This window comes from Monodon monoceros, unplaced genomic scaffold (genome assembly GCF_005190385.1).
Source record: "Monodon monoceros isolate NGI ecotype Baffin Bay Population unplaced genomic scaffold, NGI_Narwhal_1 Super_Scaffold_6, whole genome shotgun sequence".
Taxonomy (NCBI): Eukaryota; Metazoa; Chordata; class Mammalia; order Artiodactyla; family Monodontidae; genus Monodon; species Monodon monoceros.
In genome coordinates, this window is record NW_021703783.1 from 69954129 (window position 1) to 69968654 (window position 14526).

A 14526-nucleotide genomic window follows, 5' to 3' on the forward strand; every position below is an offset into this window, starting at 1 on the left:
GCCTACAGCAGCTTCATAGAGGGCCCAGTGACATGGCGAGTATCCAGGAGCCACATGGATGTGGCATTGAGTTGCAATGGGCTACGGGAAACCCCGAAGTGGGGATAAGGGCGCATGATAAATGTTCCCTGGTGCTTTGAGGTTACATGTGACTCCAAAATGTAAGTGCAAAATCGAGAAGAAAACAGGAAGGAAAAACGTAACATTTACTGAGTTTACTTGGAATTGACTAAGCTTAAGTTGCCACCACTTGGGAGATTTTGTTAGAAATAAGTTTAATTATAGGAGCCTGAAAAAAAAAAATCAATATACAACCTAGGTTTTGCCTGAATATTTTACCTGACCCACACTGGCTAAAGACCCCAAATGAGGGATTCTTCTCCACTCAAGGATTCCTTGGCATCAGCCTGGGCTGTCTCATTGTCAATATCTCTGGCTAATCTTGCTGACCAGCCCCTGATATACTACACTGATCACCTGACTGGCTACATACTTATCAGTCTAGCTTCATAGTCGAAATAGGCCTCACACTGGCCACTAAATTTTTCTGAGTTCCTCTTTTAGTACATGTGTCTTTGGGTAGGCCCTCTAATAATTGCAAGGACTTTTCCATTTGCCCTTTATTTGAAATGAAAGGAAATGGTTTGAGAATAGAATGTCACTATTCTGAAAGACTTTTCTATTTTCCTTTTAAAAACTCTTTCCAGTCCTCTTCCAAAGACACATACACACACACACACACACACACACACACACACACACACACACATTTCTTTCAACATACATGTGTCCCTCCAACAGCTAGATGAAATCATCCTGATCTTTGCTATCCAGCTAAAACCAGGAAAGGCAAACACCAGTCATCTCTGCATGCCAGCATAAATCTTGCAGTATTCTTAATATCCTCTAATCCTGCCATCACCTTTACATGCACACTATAAGTAAAAAAAGGATATTCTCTAGCCCATTTCTGTGGACCATGACAAAGAGGGCTGTCAGAGGCCACACTAGTGCTCAAGTTAAAAGAGGGCATGTAGGGATGGCCAGTGATTCCTTCCTAAAAATGTTTGGCTCAAAGAGATTAGCTCCAGCTGGTCCAGTGAGAAAAAGATGTGGTACAGTAGGCAGAAAGGACTACCGCACACAGTGAAAACTTCAGGTGAAATCATTGGAAGCGGCCAATGATTTGCATATCTTTTATATTTGACTATTAGTTTCACCCTGAGAGAGAGGAAACAGCCACCAAGGAGTCACATTATATGAAAGATACATCATTTTTATTCTCTTCCTTACTCCAGGAGGGGTCCCTTGATAGTCTGCTGAAGACTTACACTAATGTCCCACTGGCTTCCAGTGTAGCTGCAGAGTTCTACAGTCACTCTAGAACAGGAGTAAAATTTCAATATTGACTCTACAGGAAATTTCCAAGCAACATGGGAATCTGGGGCTGCACATCTCATTGATGGAGCCCGAGTGTTTTATTAATTTTGCAGTTATGTGCCAGATGAATCGAGCCAGGAGGGACCACTAAAGACCCTCCAGGGCTGGTCATTCTGCAGCGCAAGTGCTTGTTTACTTAGCCGCCGGAACACTAGAATGTAATCTCTGTTTGGCCAAGGGCTCTGTTGTTTTCCTATTCTATCCTCAGCCCTCAATTGTCATTAGTATTTGAGGAATAAGTGAATGCATTTCTTAGAGTTTCTACAATCCAAGGTGATGAGAAACTGCACTCGGGGAATATAAGTGGCAAAATATAAATATTTCCCATGAGGGAACCTCTGAAAGGATCAGAATGGGATCATACTCGGGCATGATGGCTCTGTAAAAAGGTCTGTGATTCCAGTGCACCTGGCATAGATGAGGACCTGCCAACACTTTAGCCATCAGGTATAAGGCAAGAGAGAATTTTTTTAAAGGAAATAAGCCGTAGAATGTACAACAGCAAGAGTGAACCCCAGTGTAAACTGTGGACTTTGAGTGATTACGATGTGTCTGTGTAGCTTCATTGATTGTAACAAATGGACCAGTCTGGTGGGGGATGTTGATAATGAGGGAGGCTGTGCATGGGGGGGCGGTGTAGGGAATATGTGGGAACTCTGGACCTTCCGGCGAATTTTACTGTGAACCTGAAAAATAAAGTCTGTTTAAGAAAAAAACAAAAGGAGAGGAAACAAGCAGGGAAAGGTAAAGAGAGGAGGGAAAACATAAGGGAGGAAGAAGAAAGAACACGGGAAGCAATGTGCAAATCAGGTCCTGTCATTCCACTTCAGTGGCCCTCAGATCACAGGCTGGCAAACCTGACCCTAAGATACATGGACTCTACCATGTGCACATACAGGCAAAGAGCCCTGTCCTCTGTTTCCAGTAGTGTTATAGCTCACACAGAGAGAGTATCTGGGCGCTAATGAGCATTTTCTTATGCACAGAGAAGAGGCAATTTGGAAAAATCTAGTTAATTTAGCTGTTTCCATGCCTATCATGATGAGATTTTCTGGCCCAAAACTCAGGGCACATTGTCTGATATCCACCTTAATGTAGGACAGACATTGGATACAAGAAATATTCCAGGGCTCCCCTAGCGGTGCAGTGGTTAAGAATCCTCCTGCCAATGCAGGGGACACAGGTTCGAGCCCTGGTCCAGGAAGATCCCACATGCCACGGAGCAACTAAGCCCGTGCGCCACAACTACTGAGCCTGTGCTCTAAAGCCCGCGAGCCACAACTACTGAGCCCGTGTGCCACAACTACTGAAGCCCACGCACCTAGAGCCTGTGCTCCGCAACAAGAGAAGCCACCGCAATGAGAAGCCCGCACACCACAATCAGCAGTAGCCCCCGCTCGCCGCAACTAGAGAAAGCCGGTGCGCAGCAACAAAGACCCAACTCAGCCAATAAATAAATAAGTAAATAAATAAATTTATAAATTTATTTTTTAAAAAAGAAATATTCAAGATTTAAATGTATGTTTAGAATCCAATTTACTGAAACTCCAGACAATAAAAGATAAAAGGCATCCTAATATTGATCCTAACCCTCACCCTAATTCTCCAATTCAGACACAAGGTGGTTTAGAGAACTTACAGCCAACCCTCAAATATAAACCATAATTAAAGTTCACAGGTGTGGGCTTCCCTGGTGGCGCAGTGGTTGAGAGTCCGCCTGCCGATGCAGGGGACATGGGTTCGTGCCCTGGTCCGGGAAGATCCCACATGCCACGGAGCGGCTGGGCCCGTGAGCCATGGCCGCTGAGCCTGCGCGTCCGGAGCCTGTGCTCCGCAACGGGAGAGGCCACAACAGTGAGAGGCCCGCGTACCGAAAAAAAAAAAAAAGTTCACAGATGCAAAAACTGTAAATACACATTCTATTATCTCTAAAGTTATTTTATTAAAAAGCAGCCTTTTGTGAAATTTACATATGCTGGTTTGATAACGTAAAAATAATTTTTCTCTGAATTTTAACTTAAAGAAAAATAAATATCGAAAGAGGTGTTTTCATTTAATCAGTTCTTTCAATGCTGACTACCAACTGCATAAATGGAAGGCCAGAGCAGAGAAGATTCTTTTTTTTCTACCTATCTCCAAGGTTGAATGAGGACTGGCTATGACGGGGGTTACCTCCTATGACAGATTAAGTAACATGTTATAATGAAAATATGCCTAGCTTATATCTTGGGACCTATATTTATATCAGGACCAAGACAAAGTCAGCACATGGAATGGAGTTATGAGAAAATACCTAAGAAATAGATTGTACTCGGAGGAGTTAATGTGTTCCAGGTATAATAACATTTTGTGTCAGTGGTTGTAGGTAAGGTGATGAGCATTTAATAGTAGAAAGGATTCAGAAATCCTCAGTGCCTATATGCAGTACACCGTCTATCTACATGTTTGATATATGTTACGTAGCACTTTCTCACTTTTGTATTAGAAAAAAGTACATACTAGGAGGAAGGTGAGATCCCTTTAACCACTAAGCGCATTCTCTCTCTTTACCTCTCTCTCCCTAACCCCTCCATAAGTAACTTGTTAGGAATTTGATTTTTATCATTCCAGATCTTTCTATAATTTTCAATACTTGTTATTATTTCATCACTATATATTATTTTATCATTACTTTTGGGGTTTTTGTTTTGCTTTGTTTTACAACTGAAGTATATTTTACATGCAGTAAGGTATATAAAATCTTAAGAATTCAGCTCAGTGAATTTTTACATATGTGTAGCCACTATACCAATTAATATTTTGAAGCTTTCCACAGCCCAGGAGACTCCCTCATGTTCTTTCCAAGTCAGTATCCCCTGACCCCACAGGTAGCCACAATTCTCACTTCTATTACCACAGGTTAGTTTTGCCTCAGGTCAGATCCAACTGTTAGGCCTAAAGAACCCCCTCATCACTGCTGTTTGTGATTATGGATTTTCAAAAAATTAGAATATAAGCACTATAATAGACTGGTTGCAAGATGATATAGAACATTTTAGATGGTTCAGAAAACCTTTCAGTAGCTTCTTTTGCTTCAGAGTGGTTAGGAGCCTGGCCTGTGTGAGGACAACAGAGATTTTCTGTATTATTAATTCCCTCATTCTCTGACCCACAGAAGGGAGGCCAGGTTGGCCTAAACCCAAAGAGAGAAAAAGACTTTGTAGGTTTCCTGAGGATTGAAGAGCTGAGGCCCACAGAGAAAGGCCTGGGATGGGGCAGGAGGGGGTACTACTGCCTAGGAGCCTTTCATCACTGTGTATCCTGAATTGAAAAGAGGCTGCTTTGGGTTACCTGGACTGTACTATTAGCTGTGTATTATCAGAGCCTGGGAATAGGTCTTCCCACAAACTCTAGCAGAAAGCAAAAGAGATACACCATCTGTATGATGTGGATAATAATAGTGTCTATCTCATGAGGTTTTTCTAAAAATTTAAAAACTTTTTTATGAAGTTTAAATTATATAAAATATGTTCCACAAATCTTTAGTGCACATGTTGATGGATTTTTACATATACTTACATACGTAGGTATACGCTCACATCAGAATATTTCTAGATCTCCAAAATGCCCCCTGTCCCCTCCTAATCAATAACTTCTCCAAGGGAACCACTAGTCTGACTTCTGTCATCATAGATTAGTGTGGCCTGGTTTTGAAATTCATATAAATGGAATCATCAATATGCACACTTTGTGCTTACGTTCTTTTGCTTAATAGATCCATGAGACCGTCTGTATTTTTGCACATGGTAGTTATTTGTTCTCTATCATTGCTATGTAATATTTTGTTGTACAAATATACCACAATTTATTCTCTAGTCTACTACTGTTGGTGAACATTTGAGATGATTCCCGTTTGGAGCTTTTAAAGCATTATAAATGTTCTTGTACATGTCTTTTAGTGTATATAAGATCTCATTTGTGTTCCACTCATACACCCAAGAGTGGAGCCACTGGGTCATAAGTGCACATATGTTTAATTTTATGGGTTCTTCCAGAACAGTTTCCAAAGTGTCATACCAGTTTGCAGTTCCACTAGCAATGTATGAGAGTTTCAGTTAATTTACTTTCTTGCTAACATTAAGAGAGTGAATAGTCAAGGTACATAATGGGAGAAGATTCTGTAATTACATATCATTGACAAGAGACTTTCTGGAGAAAGAATTATGAATCAGTCCTACAATCAAAAACTTTTACAAAAGAAATAGACCACCCAATTCAAAATAAGCAAATGACCTGATTGGCTTTTCAGAAAAGATGTTCAAGTGACCTATAAACAGGTGTTCATCATCGTTAGTTATCAGAGAAATGCAAATTCAACCATAGTGTGGCAACATCACCTCTAAGAATGCCAAAATCAAAAGGACTGACAATGCCAAGTGTTTTCTTTTGTTTTTAATAAATGGCATCTACTGTACTCTACTCATCATTCAGCAACTTGGGTCATTAACTTAACAAATGAGCTTAGAGATCTGAACATCTTGCTACAAATATAACTAACTCATCCCTTTTAACTTCTTAGAATTCCACAGTATGAAAATACTACAGTTCAACTTTTTTTTTTTTTTGGCTGTGTTGGGTCTTCATTGCTGCAGGTGGGCTTTCCCTAGTTGTGACGAGCAGGGGCTACTCTTTGTTGCGGTGTGTGGGCTTCTCATGGCGGTGGCTTCTCTTGTTGCGGAGCAAGTGCTGTAGGCGTGCGGACTCAGTAGTTGTGGTGCACGGGCTTAGTTGCTCCGAGGCATGTGGGATCTTCCCGGAACAGGGCTTGAACCTGTGTCCCCTACATTGGCAGGCGGATTCTTAACCACTCTGCCACCAGGGAAGCCCCTCAACTTTTTTAATTAAATAGAAATTTAGATGTTTTTTTCTGATGCTTTCGCTATTACAAACAACACAATAGTGAACATGCCCCCCTTTCTGTACATTTGCAAATGTTTCTCCAGGGTAGAAAACAAGGGGTGATATTTGGATGTCATGGGGAATGTGATTGTTTAGCTTTGATAAGTGGCAATAAATCACCTTTCTTATCAGCTGTGATAATTATCACTCCAAACAATAGTGTATGAGAATATGTCAAACTACTACCTTACCAGTATTGGACATCATCAATTTTTTTCAATTTCTCCAAATTGATTTTTTAAATGGCACATTATCTTAATTTTTACTTTTTGATTACTAGTGAGATCAGACATCTATTCATGACTTTATTGGCATTTGTATGTCTACGTCTGTGAATTGTCTTTTCATAGCTTCCCCCATCCCCTTTTCTGTCACTTATTTTTCTTACAAGCATATATTTCTAATGTGAACCCTCAGTCTGTTATATGTGTTGCAAATATTTTCTTCCAATCTATTAGTTATTTTCTAACTTTTTATTGAACTTTGTGGTACAGGGGTTTATAAGTTATTATTAATGAAATTTATAAGTATTTTCCTTTATGGTTTTTGCTTTTATGAATGTTTTCCCTACACTTAAGAATTTTCTTTTGTTACATAGTTTAAGTACTTATGTCTTTAATCCAACTGAGTTTATCTTGTGAGACAGACATCTGATTATTTTTTTCCAAATGGAGAGCTGATTTATTGAATAACCTACCCTTTCAACTCTGACCTAAACACCAGAGCCATAATGTACCAAATTTGTATATAATATATGTTTCTAACCTCTATTCTGTTTCATTGACTTATCTATTCCTGCACCAGCAACACACTGTTTCAATGAATACAACTTTTTTTTATTTTCTAACAGGTGCTATTGGCAAGCCCTTGCTCTGTAATTCCTTTTCAAAATTGCCTTAGTTATTCTTGCACATTTTCCCTCATAAAACTTTTAGAATCATCCTGTTAAATTTCATTTTTAAATCCTTCTTGTATTTTGATTAGGTTTACATTGAATTTGTAGATTATTTGGAGGAGAATTAACATTTAAAAACACCTAGTTTTCCTCAATCCTTCAATGGTCAAATCTACTATTTAGTTGGGCCTTTTTTTATTTCTTTCAGTAAAGGTTTGCAGTTTTCTCCACAAAAGTCTTATGGAGACTTTTCATGTTATTTTAATTTTCGAATGAGATTTTTTTTCTATTATATTTTCTAATGGAATATTACTGGTGTATAGGTAAGTTCCCTTTTAAACATAGTATTTTCTAATAAATATCTTAGTATACTTTTTCTATTTTCTCGATATTGCCAATATTGGTGAGAAAGAGGAAGGGAATATACCAATTAATAATATTCCACAAAATTAACTACCTGTGGAGAATTCATGAAAACATCTTAAAATATGTGTTACATAATGAAGTCGGTATAAAACAAGTCTCTATTAAACCCTGCTTAGGAAGTTTGGTTCCCTGATGTAGATGATAATGTAGATGTCATCACCTATAAAATTATTCAACATCACATTCCATCCACAGCACCACTGCCAGCTCCTCTAAGTTCCTAAAACAAGGTGTTACTATCAGTGTTTCCCTACTCTTTCCTAGTCAGCTTCCCTTCCCCCCAAAATTCTTATCTTTCATTCCTGCCTCTTGTCTGTCCCTTCTATTCATCAACTCTTCTCTCCTGGATCAGTGATCCCATTAATCCAGTAAGAAACTGTCATTTTTTCAGATGGGCAAAACAAGAGAGAAAGGTTACATTGGCCTTTCCCATCTTAAAAATGTCAAAGTCCTAACTGCATCTTGAGTAGAATTTTTAAGAGAGAAGAGAGCCAGAGATATGATGAAGTTTAAAGATTCTTTCCTCCCTGATTTCCTCTGTTTTCATCTTCAGAATAATAAAAACCAACCATAATAACTGGCGCGTACTGAACACTTAATGTTGGGTCCTGTGCAAGGCATTTAGTATGCATCGTGTTTAAGGCCACCAACAAGCCTGTAAGATAGGGACTATTATTATCCCCACTGTGCAGAAAATGAAACACCAGCTCCTTGTAGGTTAAATAACTTTCCAAGTTGCATCACTAGTAAGTTTGGCTAGGAATTAACCCCAGCCCCTGTTCTTAACCCCTAGTCTAACCCAGTAACTGCGTGGGAAGGAAGTTTGGAGCAAAATAATAGCAGCGATCATTCTATCTGACACATATGTATCTTCATTTATGACACTAAAGCTTAAAAGGTTTACAAAATTTCACTACTCAGCATAGTCATCACTATTTTAGCCATGAAGTATGCCTGTATTTTAGGCTAACCGCAGGACAGAAAATCGAACCTCTTAGCTACATGGAAGCACAAATTTGGAGTTATCAACCTCAAAAATGCCCCTGGCTCCTGGCATGACTGCTGAGAAAGAAGAGAGCAAATGGGATTACATTTTACCGCATCCGTCTTTTGAGGGATTCTATGAACTGTATGATCTTGGCCACGTCATTTAATTTCTCTGTATTTCAATTACCTCAAAGGTAAAATATTGATAATGATAGGACTTATAGGGTTGCTGAAAGGATTAAATGAACACATATATGCTGCTCAGAGGAGTGGCTAGCACATTTTTAATCACCATATGAGGGTTCCCATCACCCTTAGTTCTTTCATAATTCAGGGTAATTAGCTCAAATCTACTTTTATCCCAGCATCTCAAACTGGTTTCCAGTTGGGGGCATGGTATAGAATTCCAAATATTTGGGTTTTTCAAAAGAAAGGTTTTGGCCCTTTTTTTTCAGACCTATATACTTTTCAAAGACAGTGTGATGTATATGTTTCTGATTCACTGAAAAGGATATTTGTTTCACTTCATCCCCCCTCCCCCCACTAAAAGCCACTTACTATTCATTTGCTATGAACCTTTTTGAAAAATAAACACTTTTTAAAGGTGCTTCATTTGAAGTGAAATGATGATGTTTGGGCCAAATACAAATCTTCAACAGTATATGCATGCTTCTGAGGCTGGCGTCCCATGTGGCTGAAGGGGTTTTGCTACCATATCTGTCTCTCTGTAACTGACTCACCAGAGCAGGGCTAACCCTCCTCCTAGCCCACCTCATTTCAGCCAGTGAACTGTAGCTCATTCTCACCTGTGCAGTCTAGACCAGCCCTGCTGTGACAGAGTCCCACCAAACCATTGTTGAAGAAAGCCTCAGAAGTAGGAACAGGAAACCCATTCAGGGATTGAGTTTCCCTGATACTGATCAGTCCTTCTGCGTTGCCCTCCCTGATCCCTCGCCCAACCTTTTATTCTCTCACTCCCTGTGGCCTTATCTGACTCTTTGACTTTGGGTGCCCTTGAACTGATCCTGTCTCATGGCAGTAGGTTTCTGGTTCTCCAGTGCCCAGTCTGTTCTGTGACTAACCCCAGCCTGCCTTACTGCCTGCCACCCGAGCTTGCCTTTGGATTTGGACAGTTGTCCTTGGCTCCAAACCCTAAGTAGTGACTTCAGCCGCCCCTGCCCCAGGGCTGACATATCCCAACCTTTTCCCTTGACGTCCCTGTGAAATGCCTTGGCCTCCTAGTTGTGGAAGCTCACTGAATAAGGAGACTCAGAAAGATTGTTTGTTTTACTCTACCAGGATGTGAGTGATATGTTTTGGCATTGCAAAGCCAGAGAAAACACATTCAGAGAGTCCTGTTTATTCTTTTTCTGCATGATGTTGATATGTTGGAGTTTCTAAAACCAAAGTATGCAATTTTCTAATATTATTTTGAGGAAAAGACCTCAGATATTCTGTGCCCATTATGGATGATTTTATCTTGCTTCGGGGCCACCGTATATGTAATAAAAGGACTAAAAACCATACATAATCAGAGACTGGAGTTCACGTCGTTCTTGTAGCACAAGTGTGACTTTGGCAAGTCCTTTAGTTCCAAACTTCAATTTCCATTTATGTAAACCTGGAACCCCAAAATCCACTAAACTTTATTCTTGGAGATTATAAAACGTGTGTTATCTTTATGAGACTCCTCTCCCACAACTAACCCGAAGAATGTGCTCCAAAATATCGATTTCATAAGGCTGATAAAAGATTCAAATAAATTAAGATACGCATAGTCACTTTGAAAATCGCAAAGCACAAAGTAAATGCGTTTTTGTAATTGTGAATGAGCTGTATGACAAAAGTTCTTACGGAATTCAGAACACATTTTCCCCAAATCCTTGCTTCAATCCTCCTCATCCTTCAGGGCTCAAATCAGATGGGACTTAAATCCCTTTGCCTCCCCTCCTTTGTGTCTTCATCAGGCTTGTCCTGCTTCCATTCTAGTATCTCCTTGTCTCAGCGTCCCACTAGACTGTGAACTCCTTAAGGATAGAATCATGTGGTCCATGCCTGTGTCTTTATCTGTACTAATAATGTACAAACCACTTAGTATAATCCAGGCTTCATCCTAAATGCTTTACATATATTAACTCATTTAATTCTCACAAAATCCTATGAGATACAAATTACTATTGCATCCACTTTATAATATGGAAACTGAAGCGTGGAGAGCTTGTGACCTTCCCAAGCACACAGAGCCAGTGAATGACAGAGGTGGGATTTGAACCCAGATAGACTAATTATCTGGGTCCATGCTGTTCACTACTACATTATATTGCCTTGGTTAGATGGATAGATGGGTGGGTGGATGGATAGATTTTTACATTTATTATTGTCCTTTATTATCTCGAGTCACAGGCAATAATATAAAAAGCATGAAGATCATAATTAAATAGTCATGAGGTACCAGAATAGAGTTCTGTAATATACAAATGTTTTCAGTGGGATTCAAACCTGGATGATTATCTAACCAACACTTTTTCCCCACTGCAATCAACAAAATATATTTAATTTTCTATATCTAAACAACAATTATTGGCTACATTTAAATAGACTTTTCCTTCCTGCTTTTAAATAAAGTGGTAAATTTGCTATGGAAACTGTGGTTTTTGTTTTTGTGTTTGTTTTTTGGGCCCCGCAGCAAGGCGTGCAGGGTCTTAGTTCGCCAACCAGGGATGGAACCCGGAGCCCCAGCAGTGAGAGCACCAAGTCCTAACCACTGGACTGCCAGGGAATTCCCTGGAAAATGTATTTTAAAGATATGCAAACACTTATGTGATACATACAGTGATGGGGAAGGGGAATATGAAAGGATTATATTTCCCTTTCCCCAACTTATCTGAGAACTAACTGTGCCTGAGGTCTGGGTCCTTTAAGGATGAGTTTTTGAACCCCACCCTAAATAAGCTACCCAAGGGATTCTGGTGAGCTTAGAAACTACAGCTTTAAAGCAAAAATGGCTTCTGCCAACAAAGACACGTTCACCCATCCACCCTGTCCAATTACACAGCCTCCATCTTCACCCCTTCTCCTCGTACACAAGTGACTATGCTCTGCTCTGGATACACCATCATTCTGGTCTAGCTGGTTTGCTGTGTACTTCTCCCCCGAGGTATCTCATTTACTCCTATGTTTCAATATCCTTTAGAAAACATCAACTCTCGTACTTTTTGTCCAGTTCCGATCTATACTTGAACTTCTTGCTCATCAGACCTCTTTATGTGGATGTTTTATAGGCAACTCAAAGTCAGTATATCGAAGCCAGAACAAATGAACTTCCCCTTTAGTGTGCTCCTTCTAAGAGTAAATGGCACCACCACAGCCAAGTACTCGGAGCAGACAACTGGAAATTGCATTATTCAACCTCATCTTCACATCTTATACCTGCTTGATTCACAAAATCTAAGTCTATTTGTTAAGTGTCTTAAAGTTCCATTCCCACTCCCTCCTACCTCTGTAATTCAAGCCACTCTATCTCATCTAGACAACCCTAGAAGCCTCCTACCTGATATCCCTCTTCCATTCTTACATTTCTCCAATCTATTCTAACCCAGCAGATTCAAGAGGAAAATCTGACTATATTATTTCCCAGCTTAAATCCTTTCAAAGTCTACCAGATGCTTTTGGGAGAAAGGAAAAAATCCTTCCTGTGGCCCATAAGATCCCAGATGGTTCTGCTCCCACCCACTTCTGCAACTTTATCTCATGACCCTTTTCTCCCTGGCTTTCATGGGCTTTTCTTATGGGCTTTTCATGACTTCCTTGAATGTGCCCAGTTCTTTCCAGCAGCTTCTAGGCCTCTGCACATGCTATTCCCTCCATCTGGAACTCTCTCTTCCCCATTTACTATCTAGTCAAATCCCACATTCATCTTTTGGACCTGAGCTTAAACGTCACTTCAGTGGAGAAGCCATGCCTGGCCAATTCAGGTCCCCCCACTATACACTTTCATGGCACAATGTCCTTTTCCTTCACTGCACATTTTGCTCAGTGCATTTTCTTTTGCTGTGCTTATTACAGTTTATTATTTTTACAATTATTTGTTTTGTTCTATCTCTTCTGATAGACTATAAACTCCATGAGATCAAAGACCGTCTTGTTCATTGTTCTGTTTACAGTGACTAGCACACATCCTTGAATGAATGAGTGAATGGGCTACTGTTATTCTGGTAGTTTGGAGGATAATAATAATAGACAGTTGAGGCATACTTTTTATTTTATCCTCATAACAACTCTGTGAGAATATATTATTATCACCCTTTCACAGGTGAAGAAGCTAAAATTCAGAGATGTAAGGTGACCTGTCCAGGTTGTACAGGGCAATTCTTCCATGAAAGGGGACCACTGGGATCATTCTGTATTTTAAAAAATAAATAATTGTTTAACTAATTATTTCTCTAGCTGCTTTGTCCTTTGTAAATGCTAAGTAGTATTAACATCTCTTTGGCATTTCCAGGGAGTTATTTAGGATGAGCAAAGCCAGTTACCACCACCTCCCATTTAGGGCAAAACCCACTAAAAACTTTAGGGAAAGTCCTGATAAATGAAGAAACATCTTACATTCACTGAAGTGGAAAACACACAGAGAACGGAGCTGGGTGGGTTAAAACAAATTAGGTAGAAAAAAGAAGTTGGTGTGATAAAGGCAGGAACAAAGAAAATGGATGAGATAAAGGAAGAAAGAGAAGGAGAGATAAGTACAAGGACACAGGGAAACAAAGAAAGAAAAATAGACCTCCTAAGTCCTTGGGAGAGTCCAGAGAACACAGCAAAGAAGATACTGTCGGTGCTTCTAACAATGTCTGAATACCTAAGTGTTTAGGAGTAAATAGAGCATCTGATGACTACTTGGATTGTTCATGCCAAAATTTTAGAGATTTTTGGTGAATCAAGATGGAAATAACATTTTACATTTGTTCCTAATATATTTGTTTGAATATGGGTGAAAGCGAGAGGAAGTTAGAGGAAAAGCATTTCCTCCTCTATCAAAGCCCAAAACATATACTGTGTTCCCATCTCCTATGCTCTGTTCCCCCTCTGGCACCACCCTGAGGTTTGCCCTGACTCCTGTTAAATTAAGCAAGGAGGTCAATAGACTGAGGTGGCTCTAATGCTGTGGTATATTATCTAAGCAAACCAAAATCCAAGCCTGCAAATGCCTGAAGGTTATGAAATCAAAATGCTAAGGATAACCAATCACAAATAGCCAACCAGGCTGTAAGCTGTAGCCGATCAAATAATTTCCTTTCTTGCTTCTGCATGTGGCCTATAAAAGTCTTACCCCGGTTCCTCTCGGCAGAGCACTCCTAACCACTGGTAGGCTGGTGCTGCCAGGCTGGAAACAATTTTTGCTCAAATAAATTTCACATTTTTAATATGCCTCAATTTCCTTTCCTGTGCAGAAGGTTTTGAATTTAATTAGGTCTCATTTGTTTATTTTTGGCTTTATTTCCATTACTCTAGGAGGTGGGTCAAAAAAGGTCTTGCTGGGATTTATATCAAAGAGTGTTTTTCCTATGCTTTCCTCTGAGTTTTATAGTGTCCTGTCTTACATTTAGGTCTTTAATCCACTTGGAGTTTATTTTTGTGTATGGTGTTAGGGAGTATTCTAATTTCATTCTTTTACATGTAGCTGTCCAGTTTTCCCAGCACCACTTATTGAAGAGGCTGTCTTTTCTCTATTGTATATTTTTGCCTCCTTCATCATAGATTAGGTGACCAAAGCTTCTACACAGCAAAGGAAACTGTAAACATGACACAAAGACAACCCTCAGATTTGGAGAAAGTGTTTGCAA